Here is a 20,265-nt window from a genome sequence, read left to right as displayed (position 1 = left end):
CTCGTCTCTACAAAAATTAGCCGGGCATGGTGGTGGGCACCTGTACTCGGGAGGCTGAGGCAGAGAATTGCTTGAACCCAGGAGGTGGAGGTTGCAGTGAACTGAGATCGTGCCACTGCACTCCAGGCTGGGCGACAGAGCAAGACTCTGTCTCAAAAAAAAAAAAAAAAAAAAAAAAAAAAATAGAACCTGTCATGAGAAACAGAGAAAGGAAAGATGATGGCAGGTCATACCTCTAATCAAATGGGATTTTTTTTTTTTTTTTTTTGAGACAGGGTCTCCGGGTCAGGTGCAGAGGCTCACGCCTGTAATCCCAGCACTTTAGGAAGCCGAGGAGGGTGGATCACTTGATGGCAGGAGTCCCAGACCAGCCCGGCCAACATAGCAAAACCCCATCTCCACTAAAAATACAAAATTAGCCGTGCGTGGTGGTGCAAGCCTATAAGCCCAGCTACTCAGGAGGCTGAGGCAGGAGACTCGCTTGAACCTGGGAGGCGGAGGTTGCAGTCAGCCGAGATTGTGCTGCTGCAATCCAGCCTAGGTGACAGGGTGAGACTCTGTCTCAAAAAAAAAGAAAAAGAAAAAGAACGAGATGGGGTCTCTGTCACCCACGCTGGAGTGCAGTGGCACGATCTTGGCTCACTGTACCCTCTGCCTCCCACACTCAAGTGATCATCCCACCTCAGCCTCCCAAGTAGCTGGGACCACAGGCGTACCACCACGTCCAGCTAATTTTTGTATTTTTGGTAGAGACGGGGTTTTGCCACGTTGTCCAGGCTGGTCTCAAACTCCTGCCCTCAAACGATCCACCCGCCTCAGCCTCCCAAAGTGGGATTACAGGCGTACAGGCATGAGCCATGGCGCCCAGCCCTCTAATCATATTGGATTTAAGGTGTCAATGGGACAGCTGAGAGGAAAGGTCTAGGAGAGAGTTGGCAACACAGTCCTGGTGCTCAGGAGCAGTCAGGAAGCTACAGATAGAAAGAGAATCCCCTCCTCCCAGCAGTTACAGGTATATCAAGGGAGACTCACAAAAAGCAGCCATGAAGGATGCTGAGACTGAGAACAGTCAAAGGCAATCAAGGAAGGAACAGAGCTTGGAAGATCCAGGTGAGGAGGTTCCAGGAAAATCCAAGTAAACAGAAATTCAATTTAGCTAATGCTAGATTGCGATACCTATAACAACACATGAGGTTATTTTTGTTCAGGCCTAAGGTCTATCCTCTCTGTTAAATAAAAAGTTATAGCTTATTAAGAGTTGGTTATTTAAACTTACTCACTGCATTCATAAAACCCACGTTTGTGAAACCAAAAATAATGTTTAACCATCAAACATAGCACATAACAATCAACTAATACCATAGATTACTGTATTTCAGGGAGAGTCTGTCCGTACATAAGTTTGTCCATAAAGATGGGTCCCTGGGCTCGATGGACTACATGGGAGCTTTCTGTGTTATATGCTCTTTGCCATCACTGATGATTTATGTATATCCTTGGATTTTGCTAACCTGCCCCTTAGCTGTTTTCCAGACTTAGAAATGTGTGGAAACAAAGATTCTGAAAGCCCTCAATGAATCATTCATAAATCTTGTATTTATTAAATGACAAGTAGCTTGAACTCTGCCTGATTAAACCATTCATATGTAGGCAAAACAGACAGAAAAAAAAGAATGTACTCTGACTAAAGGTTACAATTACATTGGAAAAAAATTCCTTCATTCTCAACAGATGGACCCTTCCTTTGATCACCACCTGATTTCAAAAGGCAACAAGCCTTTTTGCAATTCCCTGAAATCTAAATTAGAGATTATGTTGCGATATCTTGACTGAGAAAGCTCAGCTTCCCCCTCTCACCTACTTCTTCCCTGGGAGCATGATCCCAATGTGTGGTAGCCAAAGGTTTCAAAATGTTTCTAATAACTGCTCTTTGTGCTGCAATTAATTGCCCAGTGCCACCAATGAAATGAAATGCATTTTCCCCTTTCTGTCAAATTTCCCAAATATTCATATTCATTCATTCACGCACAATTCACTCAACCTTTACTGCATTCCAATTGTGAGTGGTTGCAGCTTTTTGCCTGGCTCCAGGGAGAAGAGGGCAGGTGTGTACAGGCACAGAGAACAGTGCCGTTGCTGCTTTTGGCATTTCAGTGAATTCCAACCCTGATGCTGAGGTTAAAAAAAAAAAAAAACCTGAGTAAAAAATATTCCTAGAAAGCTTTACGGTTTTCCACTTCCAACATACCCAAGAAGAGTGGCCACTCCTGAGAGATGTGCAGGGACAATTCAAGGGTATGCTCTGGGGCAGCTTCTCTCACCACAGAAATAGGACTACTTGTCTCCATACTCTAGCAAGACTTTTAAACAGCAGAATGATGGCCAGATTATCAGTAAAGGAAGAATGGGAAGCAGAAAGCAACGCGGTTTTCAGTGGCTAGGAGAGAACAAGTTCTTTTCAAACTAAGTTGTACACATCAACTCCCCTTATCTCTCAAACTTTCCCAGTGAAAATACACAGGAGGGAAGGGCACTGACATCAATATTAACCAATTGCCACAAGCCTCGGGGTAGAAGCATTTAACATTGAATGCCACAAGAATCACGAAAACCAACAAGGTTTGTATTTGGAGGTTCCTCTCCTTCAGCTTCAGGGCTGAACACAAAACAAAAAGGCCAGAAGAAAGAACTGCAGGGTGAAGAAGGCTCAGATTTGCCCGCATGGCACAGTTGTGATGCTGATACCCTGTCTTGGGGGTGGGAGGCTGTGAGTCTCTCCATAGCCCCTAGCATAGTGGGCGGTGCGGATACAATGCAGATCTGAGGGAGTCCCAGTTTACTGAGCCTCGGTTTCTGGAACCGCAACCTCAAGATTTGTCGCCCTTACCCCCGTCTCTAGCTATTTCACAGCAGGCTGGACTTTCTTGAGTTATTTGGATTCAACCAACCTTGGCAACCCTACCCACCAAGGAAGTGCCCTCCCGCGCCCCCACCCCCTTTTCTCTGGAACAGCTGTTATCGCGTCCTGGGCAAAGAACCTTAAAGGATGACAGCCGTTTGGTAACAACCATAGTAGAGGAAGAGGGCTGGGGTGGAGGAATTCGACACCCCATTAGGCCCCACTCAGTATTCCGGGGCGCCCTGCCGGGACCCAGACAATACTCGCAGGATCAACAGCTCTCCTAGCTTCGGAACCCGGTGCGCCAGAGCGGGGAGTCGTGGGAAGAATCACGGCCCTGTCTGGATCTGCCTGTTCCTTGTCGCCCCCCACTCCTCTCGGCCACCCGTTCTTACCTGAGCGTCTCTCCAGATCACGAACCTAGCCGCTCGCTCGCCTACGGGGATCCGCAGCCTGCACGTCCGGCCATCGGAGCTACGCCCCCTCGTGCCCTGTTACGCCCCATACATGAGGGCCATGCCCCTCAATCGAGGCCACGCCCCCACCTGGCAGATCCACGCCCCACTACGTCCGTACGTATTGCCCTGGTCACGCCCAACCAAACTGTGCCAGTCTCTGCCCTCCACCCTGGCCACACCCCTTAAGCTACAGCCACGCCCCTCTCGTCCGGGCCACGCCCCCATTCACCCCCGCTCCCTCCTAGCTCCGTCTCTGCGCTCCTTCCTGGGCTCGTCCCTCTAGCCTGGGCCACGCCTCTGAGCCCTGCTCTGGCCCCGCCACCCCGCCGGACCAATCCTCCCTCCTCCTGCTCGCCGCTGGCCGCATTTGTGGATTGAAACTAGACCTGGCGCTTCAGAGCCTTATCTAAAAAGTGACTTTCCCTCGGTTCCTCCCAACTCCAAACACCACGACTTTATGTGCTGGGAACAGGTGACTCAGTAGGGAAACAAACACTGAACGTGTCCTTTCCCGCTAGTTTTCATGTCCAATTTACCCGAGTTTCTTTGAGCCAGTTTTTATGTCCTCTGAACTCGAACTGTGGACCCGTGTTCCTTCCAGCCCAATTTTCATATCCTCTAAAGCAAAACCGTGGATGTGTTCCTTCTAGCCTCTTGGCCGACCTTAAATACTAGGCAGATGAGTGGAAAAAACAGAATTTCTCTACTTCCTGATGTCTCCTCCAGATGGCCTTTCCTAGGCACCCAGTGCCCCGTTGCTGCTGAGGGCGTGTGAAGGCATCATCCCCACTTTGTGCTTTGCGATTACTCTGCTATCCTTCTTCCCTCAATTTACAACTCTGGGTCCACGTGAAAAATATGAAGAAGCTATTCTTCCCCTGTGTACATAAATCTCTGACTCATTCATGCAAATTTCATTTATTGAGTACATATTCCCCTGACAAATAAGACAAGCCTCAAGAAGCTTACAGTCTGAAGTTGCCCTAACTTGGGTTTGGATGAGAAAATTGGGGAAGATGTGGCAAAAGGTTAATAGGTGGAAAAGGAGTTGGTAATCTCAGGTCTTCTTGATCCCATTAGTAGGAATATTTTGGGGTAGTAAACATAGGAAGCCACTTTTATAGTATTTAGTACATTTCTTTACACAATAAATTATCAATAAATCTTCACTGAATATCTACTCTTCCACATGTATAGAAATATATAATTTCCCCCCTTTGTAGAAGTAAAATTTGCTACTTATATTGCTTCATATGCCAACAATAAAGATTTTATGATCACACAGTTCTTTTTTCTTCTTCTCCCTTGCATTTCTGGCTTGAAGACAGTGAGAATATTCAAAATGTTGGGCTAGAAGGAACACAGAGAAAAGAACAACTTTCAACAGAACACTTTCATTATGCTCGCCCTGACCCTGAGAACGCTGCCTCATTTATAAAATGTTTCAGCTGTCAGTCATTTTTTGCCTGAAAAATGAATTCACAGAAATTGGTCCAAATACAGCCTATATAAATTACTGAGTTGATTTTTATACAAGTAGTTCTACCTCACCTACCTCACCTTCTTCCACAAATGATTTGAGGCAGCTTCCTAAAATATAGACATTACTAGATTTAAAAATAGGGGAAGGAACCAAAGAAAGGAGAGCTTAATGGAAGGAGAATGATGTGGCCAATGGTAAGATTAACATTTAAGTTTGCACTCCATCAGATCCAGAACAGTTGTCAGAAGTAGGCCAGAAATTTGACCCTAACTAAGCTGTTGAATAGCCATAGAAAAGAGGAAATAGCAATCATTTTTAGGTTTTTACTGTTCATAAGATAAAAACTGGCTTTCTTTTTTTCTTTCTTTTTTTTTTTTTTTTGAGACAGAGTTTCGCACTTGTTGCCCAGGCTGGAGTGCAATGGCGCGATCTCGGCTCGCTGCAACCTTCGGCCCTCAGGTTCAAGCGATTCTCCTGCCTCGGCCTCCTGAGTAGCTGGAATTACAGGCATGCACCACCACGCCCGGCTAATTTTATATTTTTAGTAGAGATGGGTTTCTCCAGTTTGGTCAGGCTGGTCTCGAACTCCCGACCTCAGGTGATCCACCCGCCTCGGCCTCCCAAAGTACTGGGATTACAGGTGTAAGCCACTGCACCCGGCCTTTTTTTTTTTTTTTTTTTAATGGAGTTTCACTCTTGTTGCCCAGGCTGGAGTGCAATGGCACGATCTCGGCTCACTGCAACCTCAGGGTTCAAGCGATTCTCCTGCCTCAGCCTCCCAAATAGCTGGGATTACAGGCGCCCACCACCATGCCCAGCTAATTTTTGTATTTTTAGTAGAGACGGGGTTTCACCATGTTGGCCAGGCTGGTCTCGAACTCCTGGCCTCAGGTGATCCACCTGCCTCGGCCTCCCAAAGTGCTGGGATTACAGGCGGGAGCCACCGTGCCCGGCTGTTTTGTTTTTATAGAAGCAGTTTTTCTTGAATTTTAGTCCTGAGAGAAATACAGTTTCCTCATAAAGATGACTTGTAGTGAGCCTAGTGGGAACTATGTGTCATAAGGAGTGACACCCAAATCCCCTCAATGGAAACTGTTGGCACAATCACAAAGCACAGTGCATTAAATCAATTCTATGAATTGACCAGGCGTAGTGGCTCAGGCCTGTAATCCCAGTACTTTGGGAGGCTGAGGCGGGAGGACTGCATGAGCCCAGGAGTTAGAGACCAGCCTGGACAACATGGTGAAGCCCCATCTCTACAAAATTAGCTGAGTGTGGTGATGTATGCCTGTAGTCCCAGCTACTCGGGAGGCTGAAGTGAGAGGATCATCTGAGCCTAGGGAGGCTGAGGCTGCAGTGAGCCGTGATCACACCATGGTATTACAGCCTGGGCAACAGACTGAGACCCTGTTTCAAAAAAAAAAAATTCCGTGAACCATCAACATATTTCTGTTCACTTGAATACACAAGCCCTCAATGGTCTGGCTTAATCCAGGGTAGCATTTAGATCATCTTTCCCCAGGATGGCAAATAGGTTTCAACTCACATGTTAACTCTGAACTATTTGTAGTAGCTGCCTGAATAACTATGTTGAGAAGTTTGGGGGCTTTGTCCAGGCTCAGAAAGAAAAAGTTCTGTACTCAGTTAACAATGCTGTGGGTGTAGGATAGGTAAGTGGCTGCATGCAATAACCTACCTGGTACCTCTGCTTTGTAGAAATAGAGGTCTTGCATGCAGAACTTTTGTGCAGTCACTCAAAATCAACAATTCTCATGGCCAGGCGCAGTGGCTCACGCCTGTAATCCCAGCACTTTGGGAGGCTGAGGCGGGCAGATCACCTGAGGTCGGGAGTTTGAGACCAGCCTGACCAACCTGGAGAAACCCCATCTCTACGAAAAATAGAAGATTATCCAGGCATGGTGGCACATGCCTGTAATCCTAGCTACTAGGGAGGCTGAGGCAGGAGAATTGCTTGAACCTGGGAGGCAGAGGTTGCAGTGAGCCGAGATCGCACCATTGCACTCCTGCCTGGGCAACAAGAGTGAAACTCTGTCTCAAAAATAAATAAATAAATAATTTCTCACCACAGGGTTTTTGATAAATGCCAGAGAGTAGAGAGTTCCAGGTCCCTTTCTCACTCTGATCCACCTATATTGGTCTTCCCATGTTCATTCCTGTCTCTGCACATTTTCTTTTGTTGTTCCCATTGTTTGGACCACTCTTTACTCAGATCTTTACATGGCTGGAGTTTTCTCATTATTCAGTACTTAGCTAAAATGTCACCTCTTTAGATATGTTTTTCCTGACAACCATATCTGAAGTTGTATCCAGAGCCTCTCAATCTGCACTGTGCCCAGAGATCACCTGAAGATCATGTTACAATGCAGACTCTGATGCAGTGGTTCTGCAATGTGACTTGAGATTCTAGATTTCAAGCATGCTGCCAGGAGATGCAATCCTGAGGTAGGTTCTATAAGACACTCTGAGGCCAGGCACAGTGGCTCATGCCTATAATCCCAGCACTTTGGGAGACCAAGGCGGGCAGATCACCTGAGGTCAGGAGTTCAAGACTGGCCTGGCCAACATGGCGAAACACTGTCTCTACTAAAAATACAAAAATTAGCTGGGCGCGGTGGTGGGCGCCTGTAATCCCAGCTACTCAGGAAGATGAGGCAGGAGAATCACTTGAACCCAGGAGGCGGAGGTTGCAGTGAGCCGAGATCACGCCATTGCACTCCAGCCTGGGCGACAGAGCGAGACTTCGTCTCAATAACAAAACAAAACAAAACAAAAAGACACTTTGAGTAACAGCTTCACCTCTCCATCTCTATTACCTATTTTATTTTCTTTATAGTGTTTCTCAGTATTTGAAATTATTTGATTATTTGTTGGTTGGTTGTTTACTATAATGTAAATTCCCTAAGAGCAGGGACTCTGACCAATTTGCCCAACTTTGTACTCCTGGCAGTTAACACAGTACCTGGGGCATCAGCACATGCCCTTTAAATATTGCTAAATGAATGATTTTATGATTCATTAATTCCTTTATCTGTTCAGTGACTGCTTAGTTATATGCCAGGAACTAAACTATAAATGATAGAAGGCAGTGCTACTCAAGTGCTAGCCTATGAACTGCTAGGTACTCTGGTTCAACCTGAGATAAGCTTGAACTAGAATGTAAATCTGATACGTCATTAAACACAGTGGTTATTCAGGATGCCATATTTTTTCTTTTTTCCTTTTTTTTTTTTTTTGAGACAGAGTTTCACTCTTGTTGCCCAGGCTGGTATGCAATGGCTGATCTCGGCTCACTGCAACCTCCACCTCCCAGGTTCAAGTGATTCTCCTGCCTCAGCCTCCTGAGTAGCTGGGATTACAGGCATGCAACACCATGCCCAGCTAATTTTTTGTATTTTTAGTAGAGACGGGTTTTCACCATGTTGGTCAGGCTGGTCTTGAACACCTGACCTCAGGTGATTCACCCGCCTGGGCCTCCCAAAGTGCTGGAATTACAAACAAGAGCCACCGCATCCGGCCAGGATGCCGTATTTTTTCATAGCCAGGCTTTCTTGATCTGATTAGTAGGATATTTCTGGGCAGCAAACACAGGAAGCTACATTTATAGTACTTACTACAGTCTTTTACACAATAAATCTTCACTGTTTGTATGCCCTTTTCACTTGCGTATAGAGCTACACTTTTTTCCTCTCATAGCAGCAAGATTTGCTACACATAATTCTTCATCTGCCAGCAATAAATATTTTACTTTTTTTTTAAACAGTAAAGATTTTAGAATCACATATTAGTTCCCTTCTTTTCCCACCTTCTGTTCTATTTCTGCCTTGAAGACAGTGGGAACATTCACAAAGTTGAGCTATAAGGAGCACAGAGAAAAGAACAACTTTTCAACAAAACATTTTTATTAAGTTCACCCTGACCCTGAGAATTCTGCCTCATTTATAGAAAATGTTTCAAATGTCTTGCCTGAAAACAGAAACAAAAATTGGGACCAAATATGGTGTGTATTAAGTTACTGTGTTCATTTTTATGTAGTTAGCAACAGCTCATCTTCTTCCACAAATGATTTGAGGCAGTTTACAAAATTAAAGACAATATTGGATAAAAGAAATAGCTGAAGGAACCAAAGAAAGGAAGTTTAAAGGAAAGAGAATAATGCAGCCAATGATAAAATAAACAAGTCACCAAGCCTGAACTTTTTCCTTCTTAGCACAGAGGAAAATGTCCTTGTTAAAGATGGGCCAGAGATTTGGCTCTAAGCTTCTGAATGCCCATAGCAAGAGAGAATCACCATCATTTTAAGGTTTTCCAGTGTTAATAATATATATATTTGAGACAGAGTCTCGCTCTGTCGCACAGGCTGGAGTGCAGTGGCATCATCTTGGCTCACTGCAACCTCGTCCTCCTGGGTTTGAGGGATTGTCGAGCCTCAGCCACCTGAGTAGCTGGGACTACAGGCACACGCCACCATGCCTGGCTATTTTTTTTTTTTTTTTCTTTTAGTAGAGATGGGGTTTTACCATGCTGGCCAGGCTAGTCTTGAACTCCTGACCTCAGGTAATCCATCCACCTCAGCCTCCCAAAGTGCTAGGATTATAAGGTGTGAGCCACTGCACCCAGCCCAGTGTTCATAAACTAAAAGCCAGAGTTTTGTTTGCTTGATTGATTTTGAGAACTACAGTTTTTCTTGATTTTCAGTGCCAAAAGAAACCCTGAATCCTCAGAAAGATAAGGTTGTGAGCTAAGTGGGAAATAAGTGTCCTAAAGAATTACACAGTTTCCTTCAATGTAAGCTATTGTTACAATCACAAAACACAGTCCATTAAGTCAATTCTATGACTATCCAAACCTTCCTGTTCAACTCCATAGACTGTACACACGTCGGGAATTGCTGGGAGAAAAGCTGAGTGTTGGGAGAAGCTGATGCAGGGCTTGCATGTCGGACATAATTAAAAGAGTCTTGGAACATGTCCGGGGTCCAGGGTCTAAAACCCCTTGTGGCCTTTGGAACACCAAGCTCTGTGCTAAAGGGTGGAAGGCTACCCTGACGCACCATAATCTAAGCCTAGGGCATAAAACCCCTCGTGCTTGGATAGAATCCAGGGCTCAGGGCATAAAACCCCTCATGGCCCTGGAATGTGTCTAGACTTGCTGGCTCCTTGCTCCTTGCTCTCCTAGGAGCGATTGTATCTTGAGTTAAAAGAACCTGCTCTCCATAATCTCAAGTAGCAGAGCAGATGCTAAACCATCACAGCTGTAAATCATGTGCTTAATGCAACGCTCCCTTTCAACCCCACATTCTCACCCACCTGTTTCTTTGTTTGATCACCAATAAATAGTTTGGGCTTCCAGAGCTCGGGGCCTTCGCAGCCTCCATACTTAGTGATGGCCCCCGGTCCCACTTTCTCTCTCAAACTGTCTTTTCTCATTCCTTTGAGTCCGACGGACTTCATCTCCCCCACGACCTGGTGCTGGGTCCAATCACTCCAACAGGGAATGGTCTGGATTAATCCATAGTAGCATTTAGATTATTATTCCCCAGCATGGCAAGTAGGTTTCAATTTGCATGTCAACTCTGATGCATTCATATTAGCTGCCTAAATAAACTGTGTTGTGAAGTTCTGTGGCTGAGTCCATGCTCGGAAGGAAAATGTTCTGTGATTGATTAACAATGTTTATTGTGGGTACAAGATGGGTGAGTGGCTACCTACAACAACCTATATGACATATTTGATTTGTAGGAATGGAGACCTTGCATGCAGGTCTTTTACAGTCCTACCAAAACAACATTTCTCATTACAGCACACTTGATAACTATCACTTGGTAGAGAATTCAAGGTCATTTTCACAGGCCAAAACCTAAGGGCAGAAACGTTGAGGTGTTGATTAATTTATATGCTTTGTATACCAACCAGGAGGAACTTAGTTTAAGGTTCTGTTATGAAAATGAGAGCATCTAAACAAAGTGGCACGTGATCTAATGCCCCCTCTACCTCTTTCTTTCTTTCTTTTTTTTTTTTTTTGAGACAGTCTCGCTCTGCTGCTCAGGCTGGAGTGCAATGGCGCTATCTTGGCTCACTGCAAACTCCGCCTCCCGGGTTCAAGCAATTCTGCTTCAGCCTTCCAAGTAGCTGGGATTTCAGGTGTGTGTCACCACACTCAGCTAATTTTTTGTATTTTTAGTACAGATGGGGTTTCACCATGTTGGCCAGGCTGGTCTCCAACTCCTGACCTCAGGTAATCTGCCCGCCTCAGCCTCCCAAAGTGCTGGGATTACAGATGTGAGCCACCACACCCAGCCTCCTCTATCTCTTTGTAAAGTATGGATAGACAAGGCTGAACACTTTAGGGAAAACTCCAACCAGGCAGCCAAATAAGTGATTAAAGACTGAAAATCCTAACTCCATGCATGGCTGCATGAGTTTTTAGCCCAGAAAAATAAGCATTATGTGCCAAGACCATGGAAAACTTTCAATATAACACCAAGAAGCAGTGTAAATAATTGAGTATCTAGGAGAAAATATCAGAAGAGTCAATACAGTCTTGCTTTGACTACATGGGACTCATTATTCCTTATTGGGAATCATTCACAGAATGAGACACAAAAAGACAGATGCTCATGCATTCCGTTTAAGAAACTGTCCTTTAAATTTCCACTTTATAAATATGTTGGCAAAATGACACTCACTCAGTTTTTCTGAGTTAGTTTTTATTTCCCAACAGTGGTAATTAATATTCTCTGAAGTAAAAAAAATTAGCCTGTGAAAAATAAGTCCAAGTTCATAACAGTTATGGCTGTTAATTAACCTACAAAATTTGGTGAGCCTTTTGAATATTCTAGTTTCATAAGATTTTCTCATCTTAAAATAGGGCATTCAAGCCTGAGCAATGTGGCAAAACCTCATCTCTACAAATAATAAAAAAATTAGCCAGGCATGGTGGCACATGTCTGTAGTCCCTGCTACTCAGGAGGCTGAGGTGGGAGGCTCACTTGAGCCCAAGAGGCAGAGGTTTCAGTGACCCTAGATGGCGCCGCTGCACTCAGTCTGGGTGATAGAGTGGGACCTTGTCTCAAAAAAAATAAAATAAAATAAAATAAAATAAAATAAAATAAAATATCAGGATGAAGACAAAAACATTCCAGAATTCTTTGTTTATGATCGATTCTGGAAGTTGGGTTTTTGTTTGGTTTTCTTTGTTGTTGTTGTCGTTTTTAATCCTAAGCTAGGAATGAGAAAAAAGAAAATCAAATATACCTCAAGACACTTCATTCCCAACAGTTTTGGGCTTCTTAGAACTCCAGTTTATGATTAAGATTAGTCAACTCAGTTATATTCAACAATCAAATAATCATGGGCTATGAAAAATGAACCAAATATAGTCCCTGTCCTCCAGGAACTTACAATTTGTAGGACACAAAAGTAAATCATGTTGGCAATAGATGCATGTACAAATGTGAACAAAATGCTATGGGAGCACAGGACAAGGAAAGGATAAAAAGTTACTGGATGTGACAAGTCACTTATAAAGCTATAACTAAAGCAAAAGCAAAGAAAGGTTTCTCAAAGGAGGTGATAATCATGATAGACCTGGAAAAATGGCAGGAAGTTTAAAGGTAAAAAATGAAAGCCCACAGGATTCAAGTTAAGGCAATCTCCTGAAAACAAACATAAAGGACAGAAGTGGGACACAGTGACTCTGAATCGCAGGGGCTTGCTTATTACCTGGGTGACAGAATAATCTGTACACCAAACCCGTGACACATAATGTAACTATATAACAAACCTGCACATATACCTCTGAACCTAAAATATCATTAAAATGGCCATACTGCCCAAAGCAATTTACAGATTCAATGCTATTCCTATCAAACTACCAATGACATTCTTCACAGAAGTAGAAAAAACTATTTTAAAATTCATATGGAACCAAAAAAGGGGCCAAATAGCCAAGGCAATTCTAAGCAAAAAGAACATTGCTGGAGGTATCATATAACCTGATTTCAAACTATACTACAGGGCTACAGTAACCAAAACAGCATGGTATTGGTACAAAAACAGACACATAGACCAATAGAACAGAATAGAGAGCCCAGAAATAAGGCACACTTAAAACCATCTGATCTTCAACAAAATCAACAAAAAAAAAAAAAAGAAAAAAAGAAAAGCAAAAGTATTCCCTATTCAATAAAAGGTGATGGGATAACTGGCTAGCCATATGCAGAATACTGAAACTGGATCCCTTCCTTACACCATATACAAAAATCAACTCAAGATGGATTAAAGACCCAAATGTAAAACTAAAACTATAAAAATCTGGAAGATAACCTAGGAAATATCATTCCAGACATAGGACCTCACAAAGATTTCATGATGAAGTCTCCAAAAGAAACTGCAACAAAACCAAAAATTGACAAATGGGACCTAATTAAACTAAAGAGCTTCTGTACACAAAAGAAACTATCAACAGAGTAAACAGACAACCTACAGAAGGGGAGAAGATATTTGCAAACTATGTATCTGACAAAGGTCTAATATCCAGAACCTGTGAGGAACTTACCCAAATTTACAAGCAAAAACTAAACAATCCCCCATTAAAAAGTGGGCAAAGGACATGAACAGACACTTTTCAAAAGAAGACATACACGTGGTCAAACAAGCATATGAAAAAAACCTTGACATCACTAATCATTAGAGAAATGCAAATCAAAACCACAATGAGAGAACATCTCACATCTATCAGCATCGCTATTATTAAAAAGTCAAAAAATAACAGATTCTGGTGGGGTTGTGGAGAAAAGGGAACACTTATACGCTGCTGGTGGGAAATTAGTTCAGTCAATGTGGAAAGCAGTTTGGAGTTTTCCCGGAATAATATGTTACAATATGGGAGATTATTCTGAAACCTGGTAGGATAAGGATATAGACTTAGGGGTGACCAAAAAATCAGAATAAATGTTGATATAAGATAGAGTCACCTCCACCGGCAGGGTCAAAGAAAGTAGTATTGAGGTTACAATCAGTTAATAGTATAGTGATGCCGGCAGCTAGGACTGGATTCGACCCAGAATCCCATTACTGGGTATATGCCCAAAGGAACAGAAATCATTCTGCCATAAAGACAGATGTACATGTATGTTCATCACAGCACTATTCACAATGGCAAAGACATGGAATCAAACTAAATGCCCATCAACAGTAGACTGAATTTAAAAAATGTGGTACATATATACAATGAAATACTATGCAGCTATAAAAAAGAATGAGATCATGTCCTTTGCAGCAACATGGATGAAGCTGGAGGCCATTAACTAACAAACTAACATAGGAACAGAAAACCAAATACTGCATGTTCTCACTTACAAGTAGAAGCTAAACCTTGAGTACATATGGACACAAAGAAGGGAACAACAGACACTGGGGCCTGCTTGAGGGTGGAGGGTGGGAGGAGGGTGTGGATTGGAAAACTACCTATCAGGTACAATGCTTATCATCTGTGTGACAAAATAATCTGTTCACCAAACCCCCAGGACATGCAATGTACCTATATAACAAACCTGCACATGTACCCCTGAACCTGAAAGTTAAAAGAATACACAACTATTCCCAACCTCACTAATAATTCAAATTTAAACAAAAAGAAATTAATTTTACTTATAAGATGCCTAAGATTAAGAAGAGTAATAATATCCAGTGTTGGTGAATGTGAGGATATTAGCAAAGTCATGCATTCTCATGAAAGTATAAATTGCTACAGCATTTCAATAAGCTATTTAGCAGTATTTCCTAAAATAAAAGTACACATGACAATAGGGCAACTATAGTTAACTATAATTTATTGTGTGTGTGCACATATATATACACATATATATTTATATATACATATATACACATATATATATACACACATATATTATATATATATACACACATATATATTATATATATATACACACACACACATATATATATATATATATTTTTTTTTTTTGAGGCAGGGAGACAGAGTCTTGCTCTGTTGCTTAGGCTGGAGTGCAGCGGCATGATCTCAGTTCACTGTAACCTCCAGCTTCTAGGTTCAAGCAATTCTCGTGCCTTGGCCTCTCAAGAAGCTGGGGTTACAGGTGCATGCCACCATGCCTGGCAAATTTTTGTGTTTTTAGTAGAGACAGGGTTTCGCCATGTTGGCCAGGCTGGTGTTGAACTCCTGGCCTCAAGTCATCTGCCTGCCTCAGCTTCCCAAAGTGCTGTGATTACAGGCATGAGCCACCGCACCTGGCCTAATTTATTGTATATTTTAATATAAAAGAGGGGAATTGGACTGTTCCTAACACAAATGATAAATTCTTGAGGTGACGGATGCCCCAATTACCCTGATTTGATCATTACAAATTGTATGCCTGTATCAAAACATCACATGTACACTATACATACAACTATTATGTACCCATAATAAAAAATAAAAAAGTAATAAATTTTAAAAAAGAATATGGAATAAATGATAAATTATAAGCTTATAACATATATTGTATATATATTTGGCTGATCTTTCATTTTAAGCAGTATCCCATAAGTTTATTAAACAATAATCTTCAGAGAAACATTATTTAGGCCTTTAACTGCTAATTTCTTTCTTCTTATTAGTTGGGTTAGTGGAAATAACCTCAAATTTTAAAATGGGAGTTAATAAAAGGACAAACAGAGGAAATTAGCAAATTGATAAGTTAGGCTGATGGTGATAATATAGAGGGAACCTTCATAAGAATAATATATCAAAATGCTGTGCTCACCGTAGAGAAAAACAGAGTTTTAAAAAGAGAAAAGAGGGTGGGCACAGTGGCTCATGCCTGTAATCCCAGCTTTGGTAGGCTGAGGCGGGTGGATCACCTGAGGTCAGGAGTTCGAGACCAGCCTGGCCAACATGGTGAAACCCTGTCTCTACTAAAAATACAAAAAAAATTAGCCAGGTGTGGTGGTGGGCACCTGTAATCCCAGCTACTCGGGAGGCTGAGGCAGGATAATCGCTTGAACCTGGGAGGTGGAGGTTGCTGTGAACTGAGATTATGCCACTGCACTCCAGCCTGGGCAATAAGCAAAACTCTGTCTCAAAAAAAAAAAAAAAAAAAAAAAGACATAGAGAGAAAAGACTGAAGTTAAATTACAACTTCATTTTGTACAAGCAGTGTAAAAGTTTACAAGCAAACTCTTTGCATTCTTTTCAGTTTAAGATGAACATGTCCAAGTTCAGAACTCTTCAAGGTAAACTGTGCAGTACTGAGACAAGAAGTTGCTAGGCAGCAGTCAAGACTGAGTTCAAGATTGAACTCAATCATTGTCATCTAAGCAGGTATAGAGAAAATTCACTACACCTACATCTAGGAGGTTTCCTCAGTATAGGACTAATTTATTTATACATGTCAACAATAAAAGTAATGATGCCAATTAACCAAGGTGTCAGCACCAAAATTGTCTCTAAAACACTAGACCCTAAGTTACTATTTCTAATATTGGGAAACTAGGAAGGCGTACGTGATCCATTATCCAAAATCATCTTTTTTGTTTGTTTGTTTTGAGACAGTCTCACTCTGTTGCCCAGGCTGGAGTGCAGTGGCGTGATCTCAGCTCACTGCAACCTCCGCCTCCCGGATTCAAGCAACTCCCCTGCCTCAGCCTCCCAAGTACCTGGGATTACAGGCACGTGCCACCATGCCTGGCTAATCTTTGTATGTTTAAAATAGAGACAGGGTTTCACCATGTTGGTCAGGCTGGTCTCAAACTCCCGACCTCAAGTGATCTGCACCCCCCGCCCCCCCCCACTTCGGTCCCCCAAAGTGCTGGGATTATAGGCATAAGCCACCACACCTGGCCCCAAAATCATTTATACAATGAAAGTAGCAACATTAGGTTGAAACAAGGTTTCTCCACCTCAGCACTACTGTCATTAGGGACCCAGATAATTCTTTGTGGAGGAGCTACCCTACATAATGCAGGATGTTCAGCAGTGTCCCTGGTCTCTATCCACTAGATGTCAGTAGCACCCCCATCCCTGCCCACTGCAATTGTGACAACCAAAAACGTTTCTCCAGACATTGCCAAATGTTCTCTGGGGGGCAAAATTGCCCCTGATTGAGAACCCTTGGGTTAAAATAGAACAGGGTTTGCACATGAGGCAAAAATCTTTTATCTCCACATGTATCTTAACCTGATGATAGCTTAAAGAGAATAGAACCATTTTGCTGCCTCTTAATTATTCAGAAAATATTGGGCTAATTATTATAAACCTCTTGAAATTGTTTTATTATGTAGACATATCAATTTCATTGCATTAAACTATGAAGGATCACATGTGATTAAAAATCTACAACTTCTAGAAAATTTCTGAATGGTGCTAAATAATTTAGATGCTAGTTTTAAAAATGCAAGATTTTAAAATCTTATAAAACGTTTCCATATTCAGCCATTAAAGGTTTTATTTGATTTCTTTTAATGTGTCACAGCCAGATAAATTTCCCAAAACCCAATAAAAATTTACAGAGTAATGTCACATTTGAAACAGTTTCACAATTTATAATACTAGTTTTAGGCATTATATGTTTACTACATTTCTGTGATAATGAAACAGAATACTCAGAGTCAAATTTAAAAGGAACATCAGCCCTCCCTAATTCTTGCTTTATTGCAGGTGAATGGAGCCTACATATGCCCACATGCTTTTATGACTCTGACGAACTTTAAAAGGCATCTTGCATGAATCAAAAGAACGACACGTGTTTTATTTTCATGTGATCTCATATTTTGTTTACCCCAGAGCAGTAGATCAATAGTTATGCACCCAGAAAGTGCTTTTCCAGAGTGTTGTGGAGTATAAAAAACACAGAGAAATCAATTTCTTTTTCCCATCTCAGGAGACTTCGTGCCCTTTTGTGTGGCTCATGGCAACAGTCATCTGAACTTTTAAATCTACATGCTCTAAACTCTGAACATTTGGAAGTAAATAGTAACATATTCAGAATGATTCAAACTGCTTTATTTGTCATCATTACCACAGTTACTAATAAGTTATTAAGCTCCCTTATGTGAAATTGCTGAAATGAGCAGTTTATGAAGCAATTTACACAGATAATAAAGACTCTTCTGAAAACTTACTACTTAAAACTTGTACATGGTGGCTCATGCCTGTAATCCTAGCACTTTGGGAGGCTGAGGCGGGCAGATCACTTGAGGTCAGGAGGTTGAGATCAGCCTGGCCAACATGGTGAAACCCTGTCTCTACTAAAAATACAAAAATTAGCTGGGCATGGTGGTGTGCACCTGTAGTCCCAGCTACTTGGGAGTCTGAGGCACAAGAATCACTTGAACCCAGGAGGCGGAGGCTGCAGTGAGCCGCAAGTGCACCACTACTCTCCAGCCTGGGTGACAGAGGGAGACTCTGTCTCAAAAACAAACAAACAAACAAAAAACTTGTACATCAAGACAAGCACTAAATTTGTGCAAGATTTTGAAAAGTTTAAGAAAATACAGATAATATCTTGAGAGGCAAGAACCCTAGCATCTAGTTCCATTTTCCATTTATTTTACTGAGATCTCCATCAAGCTATTTAACAATGAATTTGTTTTTTTGTACCTTCTATGTGACATGTCACCTGTGGTGTCTTCATATTTGAAATCAAGTTATTGGCAGTGTTGCAAATTTGTCATTTGAGCTTTTGTCTTTTTATTCATCTTATAGGACCCATACAACTCATTAACTGAAATCTTGCCACTTTGGCCTGCACATTTAGGAATTTTTTTTGCTGTGGTCAAACAAACCTAAACATATGAGCACATCAGCCCACGGGCAAGAATTAGCTTTATCCTGATAGAAAAATCTTACTACCTTAAGAAAGTTTCCACTTCATGCCCTCTAATAGTATTAATCATATTAATATGATAGATCAGCATCATATTAATATGATAGATCTGCTAATGTGAAAGTCAAGACAATGCTTTTATTTTAAAAACAGAAATTTAACAGTGCAATATTCACTCATAATTCCTTTAAAAAGAATATTGACAACAATAGACACTGAGATGACAAGAGGAGGAGGGTGGGGGACAAGGGTTGAAAAATCACCTACTGAGTACTATGCTCACTGGGTGATGGGTTCAATCATACCCCACATCTCAGGATCACACAATATACCCTTGTAACAAGCCTGTACATGTGCCCTGGAAATCTAAAATAAAAGTTGAAATTTAAAAAAAGAAAAAAAAAAGAAATGCCAGAGCAAGTAACAATAATAAACGAATATTGTCAGATGCTTATTTGAAGTTATTTACAAAATATATTTGGATATTAAAAGTAAACTGTACAGATTTCCTCCCACAAACTCTAAGATTAAATATGTATTAATGTGCTTGAGATTAATAAGAACAATATTTAAAATATGATACATATATATTTAGAGTTAAATCTGAAAAGAACTTGGAAGTTAATACTTTTAAATGTAATAACTGGGTTATAGGAAAAAATGAAAACTGTAATTATAGACAATTCTGAAAATTAATGATAATAAGATTACTATACATCTATATTTCTTATGTCATATAGCCAGAGTAGTATTCAGAGGAAAATCCATAGCCACAGATGTTTTCATTATTAACTAAGACCAAAAATAAACAAGCTTATTAATCAACTCAAGAGTTATAAACAAAACAACAAAACAATTATAACTTAATCAGTGAACTAAGATGAATGAATCAGGAAACAGAAAGAATAAAAGTGAAAATTAATCCAAGAGCACGTTCTTTGAAAAAATAACAACAAAAAACTAGCAAAACTTGTGGCATGTCCAATGGGAAATTGAGAAAAAAGTAACGTATTCACCAGCGAATATAAAGAGAACATAGCAACAGAAACAGATATTTTATAGAAAATATCCTATGATGCTCATGAGAATACTGAAAAATCTGAATGAATTAAAGGATTTTCTTGGAAATTGTAGAGTCTAAATGGATTTAGAAAGATTCATGAAATCTGATATAAATGACCATGGAAGAAATGGGAAGTTTTCAGAGAACTTCTCACCATAAATATGCATGATTCAGATTATTTATCCCTAAACTGTTTATTTCATATGCTTTTTAAAGTATTTCAAAACACAGAAAATGCTAGAAATATTATTTTCTTTTCTTTTTTTTTTTTTTTTTTTTTTTTGAGACGGAGTCTGCCTGTGTAGCCCAGGCTGGAGTGCAGTGGCACGATCTCGGCTCACTGCAAGCTCCGCTCCCCGGGTTGACATCATTCTCCTGCCTCAGCCTCCCCAGTAGCTGGGATTACAGGCACCCGCCATCACGCCCGGCTAATTTTTTGTATTTTTAGTAGAGACGGGGTTTCACCGTGTTAGCCAGGATGGTCTTGATCTCCTG

At 41.4% G+C, this 20,265-nt stretch overlaps 1 protein-coding gene across 5 annotated transcripts in view; it reads right to left on the bottom strand.

The window, feature by feature from the left end:
• CA5B (carbonic anhydrase 5B) overlaps window positions 1-20,265 on the bottom strand; it is a 109,951-nt gene that overhangs the window by 42,411 nt on the left and 47,275 nt on the right. The window contains exon 1 of one of the 5 annotated variants that reach the window (XM_030807156.1): window positions 3,295-3,378. The exons of the other annotated variants lie outside the window; for them this stretch is intronic. The gene's annotated coding sequence lies outside the window, so the exon portion shown is untranslated. Of the gene's footprint in view, window positions 1-3,294; window positions 3,379-20,265 lie in introns of those variants that run through there. 5 annotated transcript variants of the gene reach the window in all.

The sequence above is a fragment of the Nomascus leucogenys genome, chromosome X, assembly GCF_006542625.1.
Source record: "Nomascus leucogenys isolate Asia chromosome X, Asia_NLE_v1, whole genome shotgun sequence".
Classification (NCBI taxonomy): Eukaryota; Metazoa; Chordata; class Mammalia; order Primates; family Hylobatidae; genus Nomascus; species Nomascus leucogenys.
Note: the sequence above shows the minus strand (reverse complement) of the source record. Positions and strands in the feature narration are given on the sequence as shown.